Raw genomic sequence first — 19,380 nt, 5'->3', positions numbered from 1 at the left:
CTTTGAAGTCTTGATTTTAATAGATTAGTCAGCATGGTAACAGTCAGTCTTAGGATTTTATTGCTGTAAAGAGACACCATGACCATGGCAGCTCTTATAAAGGAGAACACTTAATTGGGCTGACTTACAGTTTTAGAGGTTCAGTCCATTATCATCATGACAGGAAGCATGGCAGTGTGCAAGCAGACATAGTACTGGAGGAGCTGAGAGTTCTACATCTTGATCCAGAGGCAGTTAGAAGGAGACTGTGATCCACACTGGGCGGAACTTGAGTATAGGTAATCTCAAAGCCCAACCACACAGTGACTCACGCACCCTAACAAGGCCACACCCACTCCAACAAGGCCACACCTACTCCAAAAGGCCACACCTACTCCAACAAGGCCACACCTCCTAATAATGCCATTCCCTAGGGGTCGAGTGTTCAAATACATGAATCTTTGGGGAACATGGCTATTCAGACCACCACCCAGAGCTAGGTCACTGATGATCTGTTTAAGTTATAAGTTAAAATACATGGCTTAACCAATATAATTTGCTTGCCTATTATTAGTCACTGTAATTAAATCAGGCTTCATAAACTGGATTACAATGATTTTTTTTCTGACCAATGTTTCCTGTGTGCTTTATTCCTTGGCTGGTAAACATGTAAAATGTACTAATTCATTTATTCACTGAAATCTTATTGAGTTACATGTGTCATGCCGCATAAGATGCTCTGAGAATACAACACTAATTCTGTTCAGTCGTTAACCTCCTAGATGTCAAAGGAGAGCAGAGCTCTTCATGGAAGGAAGTCTCTGCACTACTGAGACCATAATACCTGAGGGAACAACTTATGTGAGAAAGGATGCATTTTTCTCCTGGGTTCAGTTCTTCACGGCAATCAGGAAGTAGAGCAGTTACCAACACAAAAGATAGGAAATAGAGAAAGGGAACACATAGGTATAGGCCAGAGAAGATGTAACTGTCAAGGAAGAACACTCTCCCCAAGGTCCTACTTCCTCAGATGCAGATCCACTTTCCATGTGTCACTATTTCTCAGTTATGTCACCATCTAATGAAACCCTCAAGCCAACCCACTTGCCAGGCCACAATTCCCATAGTCTGTCTTTGGAAATGGCATAACAGATACCTGCCTTTATCCCCAGACATTTCTCAATTTGCTCAAAATGAAAGTTAAAACTGTCCATCAACAAGTAAGTAGAGCAAAGCCTCAAATACAGCACAAAGGTTAATCCAGAGAACTGGGCAGTTAGTTTAGCAGGTGACCTCAGAAAGGCAGGGGTTTCAGTATATGTACACACACTTCTTTATTCTTCACCCTCTGTACTATATGATGTGACCATCAATAACTCAGCACTAGGGCAGAGCATTTGCTTTTTAATAGGACAGACATGTTGTATGGACTACTTTCCTGGTAGATTGGGATTCTTGGTTACAAACAATAGAAGTTGGCTCTGCTAAGCATAGCACCAAATGAATACCATAAAGATATGGATATCAGAGTCTCTAGAAGAACAAGAGAACCAAATATAGAGATACACAGATAGCCATCTTTAATCTCAGTACTCAGGAGGCAGAATCATGCAGTTATCTGTGAGTTCAAGGCCAGAGTTTGGTCTACAGAGTTCCAGGACAGTCAGTGCTACACAGAAAGACCCCTTCTCAAAAAATCAAAGAGAGGGCAAGATAGAAATACACAGGTGGTAGATAAAAGGAGGGAGGGAGGGAGGCATGGAGGGACAGAAAAAAGGAGGGAAGGAAGGAGAGAGGAAGGGAGGGGGGAGAGGGAGGGAGAGGGAAAGACTGACCAAAGAAAGTATACGGTATCTTGTTTCCCATCAAGATTCAGAGAATAGAACACCCAAGTCCTGAAATGGTGTCAAAAGCCAAACTGCCAAAACATTCAGCAAGTACCTGCTATGAGAATTTAGAAAGATGTGGGCAGTTGCCCTTTCCTTATTTGGGTTGAATCTAGAATAATCCTGAACCATTAGTGCCCTATGTTTTCTCTTCTTATAACTTTAAGATGAAGCATTCTTGGGCTAAGGATGTAATTCAGTTGGTAGAGTACTTGCCTAGCATGATAAAGTCCCAAGCATGTTCCCTAGCCTTACACAGAGAATCCCTACCACCAACCCATGCTAAAAAGACAAAAGAAAGAAAGAAAGATACAGAAACTGTGGCATATATACACAATGGAGTACTATTCAGCTATTAAAAACAATGAATTCATGAAATTCTTAGGCAAATGGATGGAACTATAAAGTGTCATCCTGATCAAGGTAACCCAATCACAAAAGACTGCACATGGTATGTACTCACTGATAAGAGCATGTTAACCTCAAAGCTCAAAATAAACAAGTTACAATTCACAGACTACAGGAAGCTCAAGAAGAAGGAAGACTAAAGTGGGGGTACTTTGGTTCCTTTGAGAAAGGGAACAAAATACTCACAGAAACAATAAAAGAGGCAAAGTGTGGAGCAGAGACTGAAGTAAAGGCCTCCCAAAGGCTGCCTTACCTGGGAATTCACCCTATAAACAGTCATCAAACCCCCACACTATTATGGTCAACAAGAAGTACATACCAAAAGGAGCATGTCATGGTTGTCTCCAGAGGGGCCCTGCCAGAGCCTTACACATACAGAGGCAGATGCTAGCAGCCAACCATTGGACTGGGCGTGGGGTTCCCAATGGAGGAATTACAGGGTGGTCTGGAGGAGCTGAAGGGGTTTACAGCCCTATGGGAAGAACAACGACATCGGTCACCCAGATGCCCCAGGACTCCCAGGAACTAAACTATCAACCAAGGGGTAAACATGGTTCTAGCCAAAAAATGTGGCAGAGGAATGTTGGGCATCAGTGGGAGGAATGTTTTTTGGTCAGGTGAAGGCTCAAAAGATGCCCCAACAAATGGAAATCGAGGGGTGGGGGGGAAGGTGGGAGTGGATCGGGTGGAGGGCCATATACATGGAGGCAGGGGAAAGAAAAGGAAAAGAAAGAAATAGTATTCTTCAGATCAGAAGGTTTAAAATTGCCCCCAATCCTCAAATTCCTATGCTCCAAAACCCAAGGCCACAAATGTAATAAGACCAAAAGACTGTGGTCGCCTTGGTTTGTCTTTGTCTATGAAATGTTGCTGGGATCTTGAATGTTTCTTAAAGACACCATGTTTTGAAGCATGGCAGCATGCAGGCAGACAAGATGCTGGGGGAGCCGGGAGTTCTATACCTTGATCCTAAGGCAGGGAGGAGGTGTATCTCTTCTGCACTCTGCAAAGCCTGAGCATCGGAGGCCTCAAAGCCCACCTATGCATTGACATACTTCCTCTAACAAAGCCACACCTCCTGAAAGAAGACCACACTTCCTAATAGTGCCACTCCCTATGGCCAAGCATTCAAACTACCACATTAAGGCTTTGCTCTAGACTTTGGCACCATAGGGAGGTGTAAAACCTTCCGGAGATGGAGTTTAATGGAAGGAAATTATATCACTAAGGCTGTACCCTCAATAAAGAGATTTGGGAATCATGGCTCCTTCTTTTCTCTCTACTTTTGCTCTTATCTATCATGCCCCACCTCCCTGAACAATACTTCCATCATACACTGCCTGCTGTGATGTACTGGATCTACCATGACCTACAACAACAGAGCAATCGTGAACTGAAACTTCTCAAGCCGTGAACCTTCAAAAAAAGACCTTTCCCCCTTGAGAAATTGTTTCAGGTTATTTGTTATAGAAAACTGTCCAAAGCGAAAAGCTGAATCAAAGAATCAACAAAACCAGGAGCTAGTTCTCTAAGAAAAGCAACAAGATAGATAAACCCTTAGCCAGACTAACCAAAGGGCACAGAGACAGTATACAGATTAACAAACTTAGAAATGAAAAGGGAGATATAACAACAGAAATGGAGGAAATTCAAAAAATCATTAGATCCTACTACAAAAGCCTATACTCAACACAACTGGAGAATCTGGAGGAAATGGACAGTTTCCTAGACAGATATCCGACACCAAAACTAAATCAGGATCAATAGATCAACTAAACAGTCCCACAACACCAGAAGAAATAAAAAGGGTCATAGAAAGTCTCCTAACCAAAAAAAGCATGGGACCAGATGGCTTCAGTGCAGAATTCTATCAGACCTTCATAGAAGACCTAACACCAATACTCTTCAAACTATTTCACAAAATAGAAACAGAAGGAACTCTACCCAACTCGTTCTATGAAGCCACAATTACGCTGATACCAAAACCTCATAAAATTACAAAGTTTCTGTAAGGCAAAGGTCACTATCAAAAGGACAAAATGACAACCAACAAATTGGGAAAAGATCTTCATCAACCTCTACATCCAATAGAGGGCTAATATCCAATATATACAAAGAACTCAAGAAGTTAGACCCCAGGGAACCAAATAACCCTATTAAAAATGGGGTACAGATCTAAACAAAGAATTTTCACCTGAAGAAATTTGGATGGCAGAGAAGCACCTTAAGAAATGCTCAACATCATTAGTCATTAGGGAAATGCAAATCAAAACAACCCTGAGATTTCACCTCACACCAATCAGAATGGCTAAGCTTAAAAACTCAGGAGACAGCAAGTGTTGGTGAGGATGTGGAGAAAGAGGAACACTCCTCCACTGCTGGTGGGGTTGTAAGATGGTACAACCACTATGGAAATCAGTCTGGCGGTTCCTCAGAAAACTGGACATGACACTTCCAGATGTATCTGATTAAATGACGGGCACCCCTCAGTAGAGCCTGTGTGATACCCAGGTTCCAAAGGATTACTTGCCTGCCTGTCCCTGGACCCTGAGCTCTTTTCCCTCTATTCCCACCTCTCTGCTTCCTGCAGTGTCTCGTGAACACTTCGAATCACATCTGCCAGCCTGCCACCTATCTTTAGATTTCCAACAGACTCCTTCCTGCTGGCAAGATTCAGATAAGCCGCTCACAAAGTCTTCTAAAAATATAGACCGTCTACGGTTATCACACTCGACTCCAGAGATGTTTTGGAAATGAATGTATTTTGTCTATCTTTCCTAATGACCAAAAAAATCCTCAAATCCCTTTCTTTTCTCCTCCTCTTCCCTGGAAGGAAAGGAGCCTGCAAGAGGTCAGGGATATAAATGGCACACTGGATTGGAGCCATATTCTCTAGCTCATTGCTGCTTTTCTACCCCCTTGGTACCTCGTTTGTGCCTTTCTTTCTGTCACTGGGACAAGGATATGGAGGCTGGATGGGTTTTCAGGCATTGTTTGTTTTGGAAGGCTATGAAGAAGAGATGATGGCCCACCTTTGATGTGGCTTCATGATAAAGGGCCGGAAAGAGTCCTTGAGGCTTCTGTGCAGCTTAAATGTATTTTATCAGAGTGAGAAACAAATCAGCACACAGTCAAAAGAGCTTTTGCCTGAAATGCTCAGTGGGATTTGAGCATGGCAGCTGGCTGGGAAACAGGGCTTAGGATGCAAGCCATATGTCTTGAGAGATGCTTTAAAAACACATTGCACTTCCCGGACGTTAAGTCATGGTTGATTTGCTTGCTATAAAAGACTCATTCTGTCCTATAATTTTATACTTTCTATTCTGAATTTCTAATTTCTATTATAAGATGGTAAGGCAAGCTTGCCACAATTCCAACAGTGCCCTGCCTGCGTTCCTGAGAATAATGTTCTGATTTGCTATGCTGGCTTTGCTGTAAGCTCTCAGAGTGACAAAGGGTGACTTTTTAAAAAAATTTTTTTTAATCTTTTCAGTAGTTCTTTTACCCACTTTTCTTTCCTCTTTTAAAATTACGAAGATAAAATTTATTATTTATAAATTTACTTTCACACTCAATTTCTGTCAAAGGTATACTTTGAACCTTTCTAACAGTGCCTGTTCAGTCTACCTCCATCACATTTAAGATAAGTTCCTCTCTGATTCCTTAATGGACCAGATGTTATATATGAAATTATTTTGTCTTCAAGATAATCATTCAATATACATACCTATATTTTTGGTAGCTAATATTCATAATTTGATTTTTATTTACTTTTAAATTTTCAAAGTTAAGAGTCTGGCAATAAAGAAAAACAAAAGCAAACTATAATAGTCCTACCCACTAAATTTTCTACAATGGTAGAAATGCTTTATAATTGTGCTGCCTAATATGATAAGCACTAGCTGTTGTGGTGATTGAGAATTTGGATGATGGCTAATGAAAGTGAAGAATTAAACTTTTAATTTAAATTGAGCTACTTGTTTTTGCCCAGGCTGGTAGGAGGTATTAGAGGCATGGAGTCAGGAGGGCCATGAGTTCAAGGCTAAGTTGAACTACACCTTAAGGACAGAAGAGGAAGCTCAGTGGGTCCAGGCACTTGCTATCAAGCCTGTTGACCCGGGTTCAATTCCAGGCATCCACATAGTGGTGAAATTTAGATTTCCACATGCACCATGCTGTGGCACTCATACCCCTCCACACACAAAGATGAAAGAAAGAATTAACTAAAAATGTAAATGAAAATAAATTTAAATAGTCACCTACATTTAATAGCTTATTGGGTATCACTGACTAGAGCCTACTTTCTGAATCAGGACTTAGTAAATGCCTTCCATCTCCTCTTTCACTTTTAAATAACACAGCAAAAAATAATAACATTCCACTACCCCATTCCCAGACTGTGGAGACAATAAAAGCAATAGTCTAAGGTTAGTTGAGATTGAAGTTTCTAGCTTAAACGATGAAGGTCAGGTCTGAATGATTCTCTTGTTTCTCTGTATCCCCAGGAACATTCAGCTTCAATTGAATTGAAAAGCGTGAATAACTTCATTTCAAAGATGAGCGATACAATTAGGGTTTCAATTTTTGTAGCAGACCAGTGAATATTCCACTCCTGTGCAGGAAGCTGTGGAAAGAACACCAGTGTAGCCTTAGAAGATTGTTGCTCTATTTACCCCTTGCCCATCTAATGGTGTGGCTTCGGCTGGCTTACTCTCTTATCCAGAGCATGGGGATAATGACCCTTGTTCCACCTGAATTAAAAGCTTCTCAAAATATCCAATGCTAAATGAATGCCATCATCTTTCTAGTTACATTAAATAAATCACTCGAGTTGTAAGGGTTTACGTTCATGACTTTTGGATTTTATTGGTTATAGGGAGAACCAGGTTTTAAAATTTTGAAGTGATTTTAGACATATGTAATAAGCATGAAGTACTAGGAAATAGAATAATAAGGTGTTTTTTGATTCAGCACATGTAAGGTTTTTGTCATATTGCAGAAAGTGTTCCTTAACCACCGACACAGTTTGTGGATTAGCCATCTCCAGAAGACAATTTGAGCAGCTCCATTCTAAGTGGTACAGTTGCATAGCTAAGAACATGTTTCATAGCTCCAACATCAGCTCATCCACTATATTTAAGCTATCACAGTAATTATCCAGACCAGACCATTATAGATGAATTAATATTGTCATCATTTCTTTAAAAAATGACTTTTACTAAGCTTAGAGTTCCTTCTCTCTTTCTCTCTCACTCTCTGTCTCTGTCTCTCACTCTCCCACTCTCTGTCTTTTTCTCACATATATTTTTGGTTTATATTTCAGTGACGGCAAGGATTGAACCAATGTGACCCCAGAACCACTGCTCCCCCCACCCCTGCCCAGTTCTGGAGATTGGATCCAGAACCTCTTGCATATTAGGGCAGAGCTTCATCACAGAATAGCCCCCAAGATCATAGAATCGTGATGATGTATGTGGAATTTGTCACTGAAGTAGAAAATGCATATCCCTACAAAAAAAAAAAAGAAAAACTGGGAAATCAACAGAGCCATAGATAATATAGACACTAGAGTAGCCTTCCTCCTTACTGCTCATTTAAAACACACAAACACACAATATGCAGTAATGCGTTTGTTTATGCAGATTTTAATATTTTGCGACAATTTCTTGCATAACAGCACTTAACACAGCTTCTGTTGGTGTCTTAAAATCCATCTTCTACCCGCGCTGTGTACTTCTCCTAAATGTAAATAAGTACTTTCATGATTAAAATTCACAGATGCTTGGAAAGCTTCTATTTTCAATGATTACAATAGAGAAAGAGAAAGAAGCAGATGTAATTTTCCTGCAACTTATTGATTTCTTGCCTAAAACATCGCTGATGACCGAACTATATAAATCTTGCTTTTTAATCAACCTTTATGAATTGTATCCAGGCAGAGAAAATGATGCACGTGTTTGACTGAGTTCTTTTTTTTTTTTTCTTTCTTTCTATCAATACGTTACATGACTGGATATATTTTCTTAGATCCTTGTTTCAGTTTTGTTTTTGTTGCTAAAATAGAACATGATGACCAAAAGCAGCTTGGAGAGAAAGGGTTTATTTTTGTTTAGTTTGTAATCCATTATCAGGGGAACTCAAGGCAGGAACTCAAGGCAGGGACTGAAACAAAGGCTGTGGAGCAGAGCTGCTTCCTGGCTCCGTCCTCGCCTCTTTCTACAACCCAGAACCACCTCCCTGGAACACTGTGGAGACAGACATATTTCTTGATTCTATTTAAAGAAGTGTAGCTTATAGACTTTTCATATATCTCTGAAGTGATGAATTTATATTTAAATTCTCTATGAATTTATATTGCATAGCCATGAGCCATATACTAGTATTTGGTCTGCAATGAATCACATCATGTGTACAACGGCTTCCTCCTCATGGCTTGCTCTGTCTGCCTTTTTCTATAACCCAGGACCACCTCCCCAGGGTAGGAATAGCCCACACTGTGCTGGACCCTATCACATTAGTCATCAATCAACGAAATGCTCAACAGACTTGCCTATAGCCAAATCTGATGGAGGTGTTTGCTCAATCGCAGCGCCCTTTTCCCAGATGGTCCTAGCTTGCATCGGGTTGATGGAAATCTAAGCAGCCCTCTCCTTCTCATCTGGGCCTCCTTGCATTCAGATGTTTTAAACAACTGAATCTCAAAAAAAGGGCATAAAGCCAAGGGCAGACTGGGTGGTGGCTTTTTGTGCCGGTTTAACTCTTTCATTTCACTGCAAAGGCAAACTTCCAGAGCTTATTAAGCTCATTCGGGAGCTAGAATTAAATAAGTGTAGGTATCATAATGTTTTAAGTACGTAAAGGCCATTATTTGGAAAGTGCGGTGCCTGATTTGTTGAGTCGTTATACTATATTTGGTAAACAGTGAAGCTAGACGACAAGTATACTATGTGGCAACTATAGCCACCAATCCTGTAAACATTTTTCAATTTATTTACTTAAGTCTTTTTGTATGTTATTATTCACTTACCCTTTTACTTTTGTGGCAGAGTGTGGTCCTGGATTATCCTGTGGGCCACACTGCCGCCATCTTCAGGAGTCCGTGTGAGCCTGCTGGTCAAAGACCTTCACAGCTGGGCTTGTTGACTGTTGGCATTCCCTCTCGGAAGAGGAGGATGGGGAACGTCATGGGAGCCTCACTTGCATATCCAGCCACACTTCCCATCCAGTAATATGCCATTTACCCTAACTGTCCATGGCCTTAGGGTCTCTGGGAAGAGCTAGAGCATACAGATTGGGAAAGAATGGGAGGAAGCGGGTACCACCGACACAACCACTGGAACGAACACCACTCTTTGCAGGATGAAGGCTTTCTAAGTGGCTAGTTTAAGGTCACTCACCACCCAGCCCATCACTCATTCTGCACATAAGCCTGATAAACTTATTGGTTCCCCACACATGGACTTTGATGCAGTGAATTTTGCTGAAATTGTACCTCAGTTTGTCACTGAGACCTTGGGAGGAAGGGTAGACACTGTCTACATCTCTCCCCAAAGGAAAACATTTTAGCAACATGGAGGTAGCCAGTGGGGTCCCAGAACCTTACTATGCCTCCAGTTCATTCTGCCCAAGCATGCGGCCAATGGATTAGTCACATTCCTCAGCTTCCCATGCAGCAAGGCCTGGCTAAATCTGGGACAATTGCATTAAGTTGAAATGATGTAACCTCTTAAAATACGCTTGCTCTGGAATTCTCGCTTTCCTGACTGGCTGGAGATGTAACCAAAACAACCATTCTTGGATAACCTCATAGAACAAATAAATCTGCCTGCCCTGGAATGCTGTGGGGGCAGAAATATTCCTTGATCCAGTTAAAGAAGCATAGCTTATAGAATGTTCATATATCTCTGAAGTGATTTATCTCTGTCTCTATGAGTTTATTTTGTGTAGCCATGAGCCATATACTAGTATTTGGTCAGCAATGGATCACATCTTGTGTACAATGGTGGTCCTGAGACAATACAATGGTGTTGGCAGTTTCTTCTTACCTGGTGATTATACAGCTGATGAAAAGCCAAGATAAAAATAACCATCAAAAGAAGACAAACTTTTCGGGAAATTTACAGAAAGAATTGAGAAGAAACTTCTCCAGACCCCTAACCGAGTCCTGAAGAGTCTGAAAACACTGGCAGAAGCAAATGAAAGTCTGCATTAACAGGGACTGGGGATCCATGGAGCACAATCCGTTCACAAGCAAACCCACCGTGAGAAGGAGAACGCAGCAAGCAAACCACTCTAGAGAGACTTAGGCTTGGGAAGAGCTCGGGCTGGGCCTTCAGGAAGGGTCCAGAAGGTGCTGCTGCCCTGGAAGACAGCTCCATGTGTGCGCTTACCCAGAGAACTTCCTGTGGGATGAGGCATCCGTGGAGGTGGAAGACAGAGATGCTGATGCCCCTGATGCCGTGCGGGCTTAGGCTAAGGGGTGTGCTGCGTCTTCATTTTTAGCTTTAGGATAACTGTCCTCCGACATGCTCTCCCCAGTAGCTGACTGGAACAGTTGTAGACACCCACAGCCAAACCTTGGATGGAGGCTAGGGATGGTTATGGAAGAATTGGGTAAAGGATTAGAGGCCCTGAAGGGAACAGGAACCCCAGAGAAAGACCAACAATATCAACTAATCTGAACCTCTGGGAGCTCTCAGAGACTGAGCCACCAAACAAAGAGCAAATACAGACTGGACCATACCCCCACCCTCCCACCCAGCACATATGTAACAGATGCAGATGCTTGCAGCCAACCATCAGACTGAGCACGGGGCTCCAATGGAATAGTTGAAGGGGAAGGACTGAAGGAGCTGAAAGAGATTGCAACCCCATAGGAAGAACAACATCTAACTGGACCCTTCCACCCCCACCCCAGAGCTCCCAAGGACTAAAATACCAACCAAAGAGTACACATAGAGGGACCCATGGCTCTACTGCATATGTAGCAGAGGATGGCCTTATCTGGCATCAATGGGAGTTGAGGCCCTTGGTCCTGTGGAGGCTTGATGCCCTAATGCAGGGGGAATGCTAGGGTGGTGAGGCAGGAATGGGTGGGTGGGTGAGGGAGAACCCTTATAGAGGTGGGGGACAGGAGATGGGATGGGGGTTTGCAGAGGGGAAACCAGGAAGGGGAACAATATTTGAAATGTAAATAAATAAAATAACCAATACAAATAAATAAATACTAAAATAATCCTTCATACCATATTTTTCTTCAACAGTTTTTTATAAATATGTTTAGATTATATAAATACTACATATGTTTTCATAGTATATTTGTGTTATACATGACTATATTTTTTAGCACAATACACTTTGTACAGGTTGGTAGCCTGGTAGCAAGTGACCTAGAGTGGGTGAGTGGTGGACTACACCATGCTACTCCCACAATGATGGGTGTGTTATGTAGGTTCCTATTGCTCTGATGAACCATGAACCATGAAACAAAAGCAAGTTGGGGTGGTATAACTGTGCTCTTTTCTACCCATGCCACAGTTTCCAAAGAACAAGTCAAGAGTCTGTTTGTGTATGAATACATGCCTAGGTCATTAGCTTGGGCTTGTTCCCTGACTTGCTCTAACTAATAGAAGAACCATTTATTCTATATGAACCACATGATTTGATAACTCCTCAGTTGCACAGCTCCATCTTTTCAGAGTCTGAGTGGTGAATCTTCCCACACCTGACTCTTTCTCAGAATTCCTATCTCTTGCTACCACCGGATGTCTCACTTTCTGATCCTGCCTCAGATCATTGGCCACCAGATTTTTATTGACTGTTGATGCTTCCGCACAGTACATTTGAGATTCTCTCTACAGGGAGGAAAAGGTTTAAGTGTCTTACACTTCCATACCATGGTCTATTATTGGTGGAAGTCAGGACAGGAACTCAAACGGCAGAGGCTGATGCAGAGGCCATGGAAGAGGGCTGCTTACTGGCTTGCTCCTCATGATTTGCTCCGCTAGTTTTCTTATAAAACTCAGGATCACCAGTCAATGGAGTCACCACCCATGATCAATAAATTAGCAATTGGTCATGATTAATTAGTGATTGACCCCCATCCATCACTAATTAAGAAAATGTCCTACAGCCAGATCTTCTAAAGGCATTTTTTTCCTTAATTGAGATTCCTTCCCTTCAGATAACTCTGGCTCGCTTCAAGTTGATATAAAACTAGCTAGCATGGTGAGTTTTTTTTCCATGCACCATCAAGATCACACTTACTATCCCTAACTAACCTCTCTCACCTCCTCTCCATTTCCCTATCTCCTTTCCTCAGTAGTTTCTCCCCTAAGAGCATTTCTGTTTTTGTGTGCAGGTCTTCTGTAGGCAGTCATGACAACTGTGCGTTCATGATTGTAACAGCCATGTCATATCCAGAAGGCAGCATTTCAAATCACTCATATTACGGGAAAATTAATAAGTGAATGGTATTCTCTTTGTTTCAAAAAAAGAAAATCAGCTTTTACAGAGCGCGAGTGTCTCAGTGTCTTTCCCTCTCCCCATCCTAATCCTGTGCTTAAATTTAAAATTTGTACCATTTTCTTATCTCTACTTAGTAACCTCACCACTTTGCTCTGATTTCTAAAATTCTTCCACTTAGTGGCATATCTGCCTTTATCTGAGTGAAATTCCTCAAGGGGGATCCCCCAGGATTCTGGCATCTGTGCTGCCCTGTGTTTCTGTGTTGTGCTGACATTTTCTTGTCTGTGCTCATCCTTGCGTGTCTGTCAGTCTCCTGGTTATCTCTGCCCAGATTTCTTGGCTTCAAGAACAAACATGAAGTTTTTAGTCACATTAATTTGGAATCCTTGCTTCATGCTGACTTGGCGATATTGTTGGTGACTTGCTTACTTTCATGGGCAGGAATCTATAATGACATTTCTCTCTGCCCAAGCCTGAAACTTCACATGAATTATGGCCAGAGTAAGCAGATACAGAATTGTTTTTTAAATTTTCATTTTTTTTAAAAATAAGAGTTGAGTTCTACCTGACACACCATCTTTGAACAGCAAGCCTGGTTTTAGCTCTCCATTTTTTAATATAGATTCTGCCATTATCAACCTTCAGAAGCTAAATTCCAACCATTTTTGAATTTTAAGTCCAAGGGAACTTGTGGAACTTTAGTGTTTTATCCATGGATATTTATCTCACATTTTAGTCTGACTAGATCTTTTTGGCTTCTTCTCTTCATGCTTTATTTATTGCTGATGCATTTTTGGTCCTGCATGGGGATATGAAAGTCAACACTTTCAGTGTCATTTTGACTACAAATGTCTCAAACCTCCTTTCAAGTCTAATATTAACATTTTTCCTGCCCCAGAAAGGTTAGATGAGAAAGCACATTTAGAAAGAATCTGTTTAGACTACAATTTTCCCCGGGCTGAAAAGTTAGTCTGTCTAACCTTCATGTAGAAAGAAAAGCATATATTTGTTTAAAAAATAATGGCATACAGGTGCTATGGTTTCAGGGCGTAGAGATATCAAGCAAGAACTAAGATGAAAACTTATGCTAGCATGGTTTCATACTCCTGGAAGGTTCTATGCACAGTGCTGCGGAATTGTCCTCAACAGTCATAGGTATGGGCTCTGTATACTATGCTCTTGACCTGCTAGATGAGCTGTTTTCACATGTGCAATAACGGCATGACTGTCGTAGGGACAGCCAACCACTTTCTACTGGGATTTGAGGTCTGCTCCATAGGAAAGGATTCATGTCTTATGCTGTAACCCTACACCCCACCCCCCAAAAGTTCCTATGGCCGGGGAAGTCAGAGGCATTGCTGGGAAAGCTTTGCTGTGAGAACATGCTATACTGTAAAACTCCTTCTCTAGGTTTCTGTTTAATATCCATTTATTAATGTGCCCCTCTGCTTTGGTCAAAGAAGCTTCTCTCTGTGGCAGGCAGCAATTATTCTGGAGATTTCTAACTGGTCACAGTGCAGACAGTACGTGATTGTTAAAAGCTCATCCCTAAAGGGAGACTTTCAAGGGTGAGGAAACATCTTTTAAGAGGGGAAGGAAAGAACATATAAGGTGGAGGAGGGGTGTCATGTGAACGCTGTCTTCTGGATGTGATATGACCACTGCAGTCTTGAACTCTTATAATTACCTGAAAAATATGTACAAGATTGTCCAGGCATTAGGGTTTTCTGCCATGACGCTTGTATCCATGTCAGAATCTACCATCGTTGTCTCAGAGTTGGTTACTTTTCTGTTGCTTATTTTGTTATCTGAAGTGTTTCAGAAGATCAAAAGTTCAAAATAGATATTCTGGGTGTCATGCTTTGTATATACTTGACCCTTGGACTGGCACTGTTAGGAGGTATGATCTGTTGGAGTAGATGTGTCACTGTGGGTGTGGGCTTTAAAACCCTCATCCTAGCTGCCTGAAAGGCAGTATTCTGCTAGAAGCCTTCAGATGAAAATGTAGAACTCTCAGCTCCTCCTGTACCATGCCTGCCTGGATGCTGCCGTGTTTCCACCTTGATGATTATGAACTGAACCTCTGAACCTGTAAGCCAGCCTCAATTAAATCTTGTCCTTATAAGAATTGCCTTGGTCATGGTGTCTGTTCACAACAGTGAAACCCTAAGGCACTGGGTTAAAATGAGGATGTGGGTAATAGTTGCTCCTTCTTCTGGAGAGTCCATTGGAAAATTCCTTGCCTTTTCCAACTTTAGAAGCTTCCTGGATTACATTTCTAGTAACTTTCTCCTCCATCAACAAAACCAGCAGCAGAGAATCGTCAAGTTCTTCTCTTATTCTTTTGACTGCCTCTTCCTTTATGAGCATGAGTTATAGGTTGCACTCATCTAGCTAATCCAGCATATTCTTTTCATTACAGGCTCATGAGAGCAGGGCTCTTCCTCCCATTTAAGTTCTGTGCTGGCCAATTTTATGTCAACTTGACACAAGCTAGAGTCATCAGAGAGGAGGGAATCCTAATTCAGAAAATGCCTGTATAGGATTGGGCTATAGAGTATTTTCTTAATTAGTGATTGATGTGGAAGAACAGAACTCATTGTAGATGGGGGCCAACTCTGGGCAGGTGGTCCTGGGTTCTGTAAGAAAGCAGTTGAGCAAGCCATGGAGAGCAAGCCAGGAAGAAGCATCCCTCTATGGCTTCTGCATCAGCTCTGCTACTAGATCCCTGCCCTGTTTTGACTTCCTGTCCTAACTTCCTTCATTGATGGAGTATGGATATGGAACATAAGCCAAATAAAGCCTTTCTTCTCCAATTTACTTTTGGTTATGGTGTTTCACTATAACAATAGTAACTCAAACTAAGACAAATCCTTAGTTCCCATATTATATGTGACTAAACATATTTATAATTCCTGGAGATTAGGACTTTGGGGCATCAAAGAATATAGATATTTTATCTACCAGAACAAGTCTTAGTGTTCTAAGTTGGAGGTGGAAATGTCATCATACGTATTTAGATAGAATTAATAATATAACATACATGCTTGAATGTATGGATGCCATATTTCTGGTAGTCTGTGTACAGATTCACCAAGTACTTCAGCAGCCTATGATCTAGCATTATATACAGAATAAGCCTAGATACTCAGTAATGAATGAATAGAAATATAAAAATAAAATGAAAGAAACCAGGGCATATATACACAGTGAAATATTATTCACCTATAGAAAAGAATGATAACTCATGTTTTGTAGCAAAATGAATGAAGCTGGAGGGTCATTCTGTTTAGTGAAATATATTAGACAGCAGGACAATATATATATTCTTTCATTTGTGTATGCTGAAAAGAGTTGATCTGAATATATAGTAATTATTATAATGGCTAAGAAAGAAAAGAAGGGAAGGAATGATTGAAAACACATACCAAAATGGAGGTAAAAGAAACAGAGGTAAAAAGAAATGGAGGTTGAAGGGGCTGAACAGATGGCCAGCTGGTACAGTATACACAAACAGATATATCAGAGTTCAGATTCTTCTGCACCCAAGTATAAAACAGTCTGGTAGCGCACATTAGAACTAGGAGGACCCCAGAGGCTCCCTGGGGAGCCAATCTAATCAGATTTCAAGTAAAGCCCCAGGTCAGTGAGAAATGAACAGACACCAGCTATGTTTTTCTTTTATTTTTAGCACTATGTCTTTTATATTTCAGAAGTCAGTTTTTTACAGGTTTCCTAGTAAATGACTATAAGTTCTTTATGTTCCAGTAAGGCTTCCACATTTCCTTAGTATTCTGTGCAGTTGCTATCCTTATCCATGAAAGAACACAGCATATATGTACTAAATTATGCATACAAATTGTAAATACAGAAAGTCTCCCAAGATTTTTAGATCTTGCCAAACTCACAGAACAAAATTTTTATCAGATGCCTTCAAAGGGACAAATACCAGTGTGATTACTTACTGTTAGTCATTCAGAAAGTGGATTCATTATCATGTATTAACATTTTAAACTAGAGATCAAAATTAGACTGAGAACTCCTTATGCTTCTAGAAAGGTACTTCAAATTAAAGCCCCTTTCCATGATAAGCAGCAAATGATCACTTCATTGTGATGGTTTGGTGGATGTTCAAGAATACAATTTTGTGAAGCTTTTTAATTAAATTTTCTTTACCTTGTACACAGTTTTTGCTCTTTTAAAAAGCAGGAGCAAAAATGTGACTGTTTCTCAGAAGAACATAACTATTCAAACCCATAAACATCTTCTCAAATCCTGTGGGATTTATTGTGAACATTAATCTTGCATTAACTTTTTTAGGTGGGAACAGCCAAAGTAGGAGGTTTTCCAATATACCCTTTGCAGACTTTCTTTTTTATTACCTTATTGACCCAATTGCTAACAGAAAAACAATACTACTTTGTTAGACCAAGAGAGATAAATAACTATTGCTCTCAAAATTCAGATAAAGGATATATCTTACATTCTTGTAATCACTACAGAGCCCAAACAGAGTGATTTAACATGGATATTTTAAGATCGTTTTGCTGTTATGACCCAGCATTGGTTTTAGAGTTAACACTGGGCTCAATTCATTTGCTTTGTTTGTTTTGGAGATGTTGTTTTCCCTGGTGGATTTTTCTGAGAATTGCATCAGCCTTGTTTTCTAGGTGCCGATATATGAAATGGACTAAAACCTCACAATGAGATCTCAATGCTCATTTTGGGTTTGAAGACACACTCTAGGATCTGAATCCATTATTGTCACCCCTTTTTCTGATCCCAGTTATTAAAATAATCCAATACTGTCTAGTCATCATTTTTTAGTAACACTCAGATGATGTATATTTTTAAAAACACATCTATCTTATCAAGAAGCCTCCTAAATATAATTCTATTATAATTAAAATAGAGAAAGGTGACATGTTTATCTATTCAATCATGAATGTAGTATATTACTTTTAAAACACTTGGAGTATTTTAACCCATAACTTTCCAGTTCTCTAGTTGGACATCAGTCAGAATAAATCAATTATTCTTGAGAGGCCCAATAGACTCTGGGTTCTACCAAGACAAGCAGGTATCCAGTTGTCATACAGATGGGGCTACAACAAGGGACAGATGCAAGCTGTCATCTCCCTCTAAGGTACCACCTCTAGTTGCTTAAAACTGGTGGGGTTGCAAATTGTTACAACCACTCTGGAAATCAGTCTGGCGGTTCCTCCGAAAACTGGGCACCTCACTTCCAGAACTATACCACTCCTGGGCATATACCCAGAGGATTCCCCACCATGTAATAAGGATACATGCTCTACTATGTTCATAGCAGCCCTATTTATAATTGCCAGATGCTGGAAAGAACCCAGGTATCCCTCAACAGAAGAGTGGATGCAAAAAATGTGGTATATATATACAGTGGAGTACTATTCAGCCATTAGAAACAATGAATTCATGAAATTCTTAGGCAAATTGATGGAGCTGGAGAACATCATACTAAGTGAGGTAACCCAGACTCAAAAGGTGAATCATGGTATGCACTCACTAATAAGTGGATATTAACCTAGAAAACTGGAATACCCAAAACATAATCCACACATCAAATGAGGTACAAGAAGAAAGGAGGAGTGGCCCCTTGTTCTGGAAAGACTCAGTGAAGCAGTATTCGGCAAAACCAGAACGGGGAAGTGGGAAGGGGTGGGTGGGAGGACAGGGGGAGAGAAGGGGAGTGGGGGCTAGAAAAGGGGAAATCATTTGAAATGTAAATAAAAATATATTGAATAAAAAAAACCTCAAAATATCTTAATCCCTTAGATTTTATATTTCTTCCTTTTATAATTAAAGATTTTTTGAGATTAAAATATAATTACATCATTTCCCCCCTTTGTCCCTTCAACCCCTTCCAGTCACCTCCTCCATCTTTCTCAAATCTCATTTTTTAAAAAAAAATTGTTGAAGTGTGTGTGTGTGTGTGTATGTGTGTGTGTACATACATATGCATACGTATAAAAATACAACCTGTTCAGTCTGTATAAAGTTTATTGTATGCATATGATGTCAGAGATGACAACTGAACTTCAGGCAACTAAGGAATTCTGAGAGTGGGAGAAATAGTATTCCCCAGGGAAGAGCCCCTAGTTGGTTATCTGATACTGAGTGGTCAGCACTTAAATTTTCTTAACAGAGCTACATGTATTTGGAGGATCTTAGATGCTCTATAAACTCTGATCCTTTAGCTCTGAGGTGTTTTAAAAATAAAATCAGATGTTAAACTTTTTATTTCTACTTTACCCTGAATTGTATCTGTTCTGTTCAGTGAAGGGAGAGCACGTGGCTTTTAGCTATGGTTTGGATCAGGGAAAAAAAATCAGAAGTTTGTATAGATGCTGAGTTTTCTAAGGGCTAATTAGAAAGAATAACTGTGTCATATATAATAAAATTTTAGAGAAAATAAATGCCTGTATTTATGCCTGGTGATGTGTACATATTCCTAAGTATGTGTTCCAGGCATAATTATAACTCAAGCATTGATATACTAGACTGTATACAATTTTATTATAAATGTCCTTTATTCATTTCTTACATTGTCTCACTGTTTTCCAGTTTGCTCCTTCCAGGCCACCCTTCACCTCACACCCAACAC

Source organism: Apodemus sylvaticus, chromosome 4 (genome assembly GCF_947179515.1).
Source record: "Apodemus sylvaticus chromosome 4, mApoSyl1.1, whole genome shotgun sequence".
Classification (NCBI taxonomy): Eukaryota; Metazoa; Chordata; class Mammalia; order Rodentia; family Muridae; genus Apodemus; species Apodemus sylvaticus.
The sequence above is the reverse complement of the archived record's forward strand: the minus strand, read 5'-3'. Positions refer to the sequence as shown.